General features: G+C 34.0%; 1 long non-coding RNA gene across 9 annotated transcripts; it reads right to left on the reverse strand.

Moving 5' to 3' along the window:
* Nucleotides 1-520: 520 nt before the first annotated feature.
* LOC130747884 (uncharacterized) lies at nucleotides 521-5696 on the reverse strand. Of its 9 annotated transcripts, none has more exons than XR_009022539.1 (8): nucleotides 5507-5695; nucleotides 4895-4981; nucleotides 4287-4339; nucleotides 4052-4124; nucleotides 3314-3399; nucleotides 2192-2332; nucleotides 1069-1702; nucleotides 521-957 (listed from the first exon to the last, which is right to left on the reverse strand). It is a non-coding gene; the product is annotated as an uncharacterized LOC130747884 (long non-coding RNA). The 9 variants fall into 9 exon arrangements; XR_009022538.1 differs by having other exon boundaries at nucleotides 3314-3426; XR_009022534.1 differs by having other exon boundaries at nucleotides 3314-4124; nucleotides 5507-5696.
* Between the last annotated feature and the right edge of the window lie 205 nt (nucleotides 5697-5901).

A 5901-nucleotide genomic window follows, 5' to 3' on the forward strand; every position in this document is an offset into this window, starting at 1 on the left:
TGAATCAATGTTGACGAACAACCTGCTATTTAAAGATTGAAATTTGTATTTTGCTCTTCTCTCATGTTAACCTCAAACTCAATTGAACCTAGTATTTAATATTCCCTTCCAAAAAAAAATGGACATTCCCGTTCCTTCCCTCATGATCGTAACACCCCACCTCATTACTTGTTCCGACTTTAGTGGTCATATTAGAGGCTGTATGGCAAAGTGTGAAAATATTTCCATTTACAATGTAAGTCCTATTTTTAAAACTGATATAGCTTGTGTCTTACCTGTTGGAATACTCGTCTAAAGTAGAAGATCCACTATAAAAAAAATGAGAACCATTGATCACAAAAATAATCCTTCGTATATATTAGAGGCTGAATGAGAAGGGTTTTCAGCGGGAAGACTTTATCCCAGTCATCCAGTGTGACACATAGGGGCTGCCCTTCTTAGAAAGTAAATTATAAAGTCTTGTTAATAAAAAAAAATGTATGAAAGAGGTGGATTACAAAATCCATGGAGTGCAGAAATATATAGAAAAGGAATTAAGTATTCATATAGAATGTAACCTAACCACTTTTAAAATTATATTTGTAACCTTAAGGTACATGCGATTGGTGAATAACGTTATCAAACCAGAAACAAAGAGAAGTAAATGATAAGTACATAAAACTGGTAGGAACTGCTCCAAGGGGCACCTTTATTCAAATATCCCAATTCTCCCTCTGATGCAACACTCACACTAATTTTTCTCAGCAAAATGGTGACACACTCACAAACCCACAAAAAAGAGTTGGCCTTTTCATTTTGTCTACTTCCTTCCTCCAATGAAGTCATTAAGTTCAAGTTCACAGTAATGAACTTGCCATCTTTTGTGCTTGTTATGTCCACGCAATAATTGGAATCACTTTTTGTAAATACTACAAAATCATTCGCAAGATCATATCCAAGTATTTTTTACAAATAATCCTGCCATAAAACCACATGAAAGTTGAACTTATCATACTATTTTAGCTAAAATTCATTCCCTTCCTCCAACCCCAAAAACTAATAAAAATGAATAACCAATAACACCTTTACCTGTTAGGTCACTGCTTTCATCTGACATAGTGTAAAATAATGAACTTGCATCTTGAGTCCATGCCAAGCTAACACCATTGAAATTATACTTTTGGATCTATTAATCTACTTTAGAAAAATAATGAACTTGCATCTTCAGCCCATGCCAAGCTAACACCACTGAAATTATACTTTTGGATCTATTAATCCACTTTAGAAGTCTTTCAGACAAAGCATAAACAGTTCACCACCTGAAATTTCAACTGTTTAAGCAAGCGAGTTGTGACCAAGAAAAACTTTAAATGTCCCTCTTTCTCAGACTAAGCATATGCAGTGAACTGCACCCAAAAAACAACTCATTGAGTCAAGATATCTCTAAAATCATAAAAGGAAACAGAGTAAATAATAAATATATAAAAGAAGGAAAATAAATTCATAATAGGGATTAAAGTAAGGGTTTGGACATTGGAGCATTCATCTTGAGAAGATGGCATAATTGGTTTCTTGTAGCCAGTTAATGGACTCGAAAGCAGCAAAACTACAGGAAAAGGGGTATATTGTATCAATGTATGTAGAGAAAATTGATCTCCCTTCCTTTGTAGTATTGTTAATAGATGTCTCCATGTCTCTGGCCAATAAGGATTCAACCTTAGCTCTGAAAAATTACATGATAAATAAATAGATAGACAACAATTTACAACCATATTTGAAATCTCTTGCATCAAGCGATTTATTTGAATGAAAATCTTTGAAACAAAGAGGACGCAAAAATCTTATCTAAGAAGATGATTATTTCAGAAGGATTATGGGAAAGGAAAGAAAGTAGAAAATAAACAAAAGTCTTGATTTACTTCATTTTCTGTAGAACTTAGGACTACATAACATAAAATGTACTCATAGCATTAGCATTTAAGTAGCAAATCTAATGATGGAGGAAAAAACGAAAACGTTATTTATTATTAAACTTCGCAAAGCTGGCTTAAAAATATGCTAGACTTCCAATCCAAAGTAAAAGATGCTAGACATACAATACTTTCATTACAGACCTTCTAGCTTACAGACTTGTCTATGCACTCAAAGTGTAAACTTTCTTTACACAAAGTTAATTATAAAAGAACTGAAATTGTGCTCTCCCTTAACTCACCTGCTTTACCGCTCTTAATTTACTCTTCCACGTCCCTTCTCTAGCCTTGCAGTGGTTCTAATTCCAGCTAAAAGAGTTGCTCATAATGAGGATTGAAACAGATCTCATCTTTGTAAAGGAGACAGTTTGAAAGCAGCATTTCTGAAAACAAGCACATAAAGGTAATAGTCTATGAAGATTAAAACTGAGTACATATCTAGTACTCTTTCAGGCCCTCTTTATCCTTTTTAGCATATTTCAATTTAAGCTTCATTTTGCATGTTTCCAAACTGATGTATACAATAAGAAAATGTAGAATTAGAATACAGGACTAATCTCTTCAAGGAAGCCACATTTATTTTAAACCTTCCACTGACTGCTATAGCAAGATACAACTCAAAATTATCTGATATTTTATTTAAAATATTAATTAAGTTTAGAATCACGAGATGTATTATATATTTGACAGAGCAACAGGGACACAAGGTGATGAAGTTCACATATGTTAACTTTAGCTTTCAATATAAAATCCACATTCTATATGTTCTTCATACATACATATATATACTAAATTGCAGTTGTGATCACTAACTATTATGATATTATCCCTTAATTATTCCTGCTAAAATATTAAACATTGTGTACAATATGATGTATGTTTCCAATCTGATGTATACAATAAGAAAAGGTAAAATTGGAATGCAGGGTTAATCTCTTCAACAAAGCTACATTTATTTTAAAGGTTCCACAGACTCCTATAGCAAGATACAACTTAAAATTATCTGATAAATAATCTTTCCCATAATGATGCAATGTACAAAATCTCAAGATACTGGCTAAAATCTCTTAAAATATGTTATAAGCAAAACCTCTATTAGAGACTAAACAACTTTAAGCTAAAAAAAAAAATCATAAAGGAGAAAGAGTGCATATGAAAAAAATCAAATTAAAAATGATATCTTTCAAAACATTAGAACAACGGGTGTTACTTTTCTTCTCTTTTTTACAAATCACAACTTTAAACACAAAACATTGATCATGTTACCATTTTAAAATTCGTTTTTCTTCCTATTGTGCTTCTTGCAACCTTTTGCTCAGACTGAGCCTCTATTCCCACACGCAGCCAGTGAAGGAACTACTCACCTCTACAGTCCAGCATCGATGAACCTGCAATAGACAGAGCACCCGCCATCTTATCTCCCTAAGCCAGCCTCAACCACAACTCCTGTCTAAAACACACCTTAGTGGGAAGTGTTCTCAAAGAGAAAATGAAACACAGTTAGTAAATTAATGCTAGAACTGTTGTGCAATATACAGGTAATTTCATGCACGTAGACTTGGATCTAGTTGGATTTAATTTAGAATTGAAGTAACCAAATATTTCCAACAATGATGCAAATGATAGAAAGTAAATTAGAAATTGATAACTGCGCACAAAACTGTGGGAATGCCATCAAAAGTTTGGAACCTAATTTCACAAATAGCCAAATCAATTATATCTAAACGGAAACTCTCACTATAGCAGGTAACTGCTCACTTTCAGTACCAAGTTATATGCTTTACTCAACATTTGTACATAACGTTCATGTAACCTACTCTGGCTAAAGTAGGTTTTGATACCGAACAAATGGCTTTTCAGTGATAGTAGCACTAAAAATATCCTTAATTACATGAATGGATTGAAACCTACGCACAAAGCGGGAAAATACAAAAAAAAAAAGATGACGTCCATATTTTACAAGTTCTAATGATCAATATTATAAATGAAGCCCATATTTTACAAGCTCTATAGATAAATATTATAAAGTAAGCATGTTAAATTCCTATGCCAACTGTGTAGCATGAAAGTGGAGCTTTGGAACACAGGGAACAACAATCTACCTCACATAAGAGCATATCTTCCTCTGGAGACCATCCTCCTTTCTTGAAGTCAGAATTCAAGTAAGTGTACCATCTGGTAATTTATCAGTTACATAACCATCAGACAGATAATAGCAATAAAGCAAGAGCCATGAAAGTCAAAGTATAAAACAGAGAACCACATAGACTATCTTGAATGAATCATCATCATCAAGATTCAAAAAGAACACTTCTGAATTCAAAAAACTTCACATACTTCTGCACTGTCTTGTCGTTATGTCCTTGAATTTAGAAGCAATTACTACCCAACTGCATTTGGTTATTCCAATTGAAATCCCTTAGTCTCACTTGTCAATGAAATATGGAAAAGCACTGGTGACTAATGACTCAACAGAAGAATATTAAGCAAAAGGGGTATTCATATTCCCACTAATATCTACCAACTACAATATTTACTTTCCATAACACTGAAAAGAACAAAAGGATCATGGCTCACTTTGGTTCAATCACTTAGCATTCAAAAACATACATCATTCAAATCCCCATATACATTTTCCCCTAGATTAAAGTCACCCCATCTGACATAACTTAGCCTTTAGTTTACCGTTTTTACAATGACCAAAACCCCACCATGTGTCAAAAAGATCCACAGTGTGGAGAGCACCAGTGATCCTATATTTTACCTATTTCCAAAACTTTTTTCTACTTCACAATCTAACAGAAGCAATTAGTAAAGCAATCACCTTATACTTTCCTGTAGAATTAAATATTACTACTTTGCTCTATCATTACATCCACTTAACATGATAAGATTTGTTTGTCAAATAATTAGTTAAGATCAAGACAAAAGTTATCAAAACTCACTCTGTTTCTTTTTGGTGATGGTCCCAGAAACATGCTTGCTCTTCATGTTCATAGTAACCTTCAATGATATGCCTCAATTTTGTTGCCCTATCATTAGCCAAAAAAATCACAATAAGCCATTGAATATCACAACACAAACTGATGAGTGATGACTACTAACATACAAAAAATTTGCTTGTGAGATTGATATATATGGTTAAGACTCAACCTCAGCATCAATTAATACAATAGGAATAGCAAATGGATTCAATGGGTCGTTCACAGGGCATATATCCCACATCCTGATAACCCTACTCCTAATTTTCAGGAATTTCTTTCCTGTACAGAGAGTATTAATGGGGTTGACACGGGAACTCATATATCTCAATAAGAACAGGACAATAGACTCAAATACACACAATACACACAACAACAGTGAACTGATCAAAGTATGAACTGATGATCAAAGTATGAGCAGTTATATTTATAGACCGGAACTGCAAGCTGTGGCCAGCCAAATTACAACTGTAAATGACTAAGAAAATGGATTATAGCATATGGGGTAGAGAAGGGCCAAACAGACTATAAAACAGCAAAGAAATGGAGAAGAAGATGGTTAAAGGTAGAAAATACCATTGATTATAGGAACAACTGCAGGAGGATAGGCAGTAGATCACCTCCTTAGGGATTGACCTTCAATGCAACAACACGACAATAGCTGGCCGGTGGGACGTCGAACCTCCTACATCGGTGCAGAGTGAGCTAGATGCAAGGTGGGAGAGAGAGCTGCTAGCAACAGCTGGCCGAATGGACGGAATAATGATTCATAGACATTGATACAGTAAAAACACCTTCAAACACCCCTTTTTCCTGCGGATTTGGCCAAATAATATACTGAACTAACCACCTAAGTACACATGACTAACCATAAAGCACATAACCGTGTAAAGTTGAAATTCCTAAATTAGGAATTTGGCCAAATAATACACTGAACTAACCACCTAAATACACATGACTAACCATAAAGC

The sequence above is a fragment of the Lotus japonicus genome, chromosome 3 (assembly GCF_012489685.1).
Source record: "Lotus japonicus ecotype B-129 chromosome 3, LjGifu_v1.2".
NCBI classification, from domain to species: Eukaryota; Viridiplantae; Streptophyta; class Magnoliopsida; order Fabales; family Fabaceae; genus Lotus; species Lotus japonicus.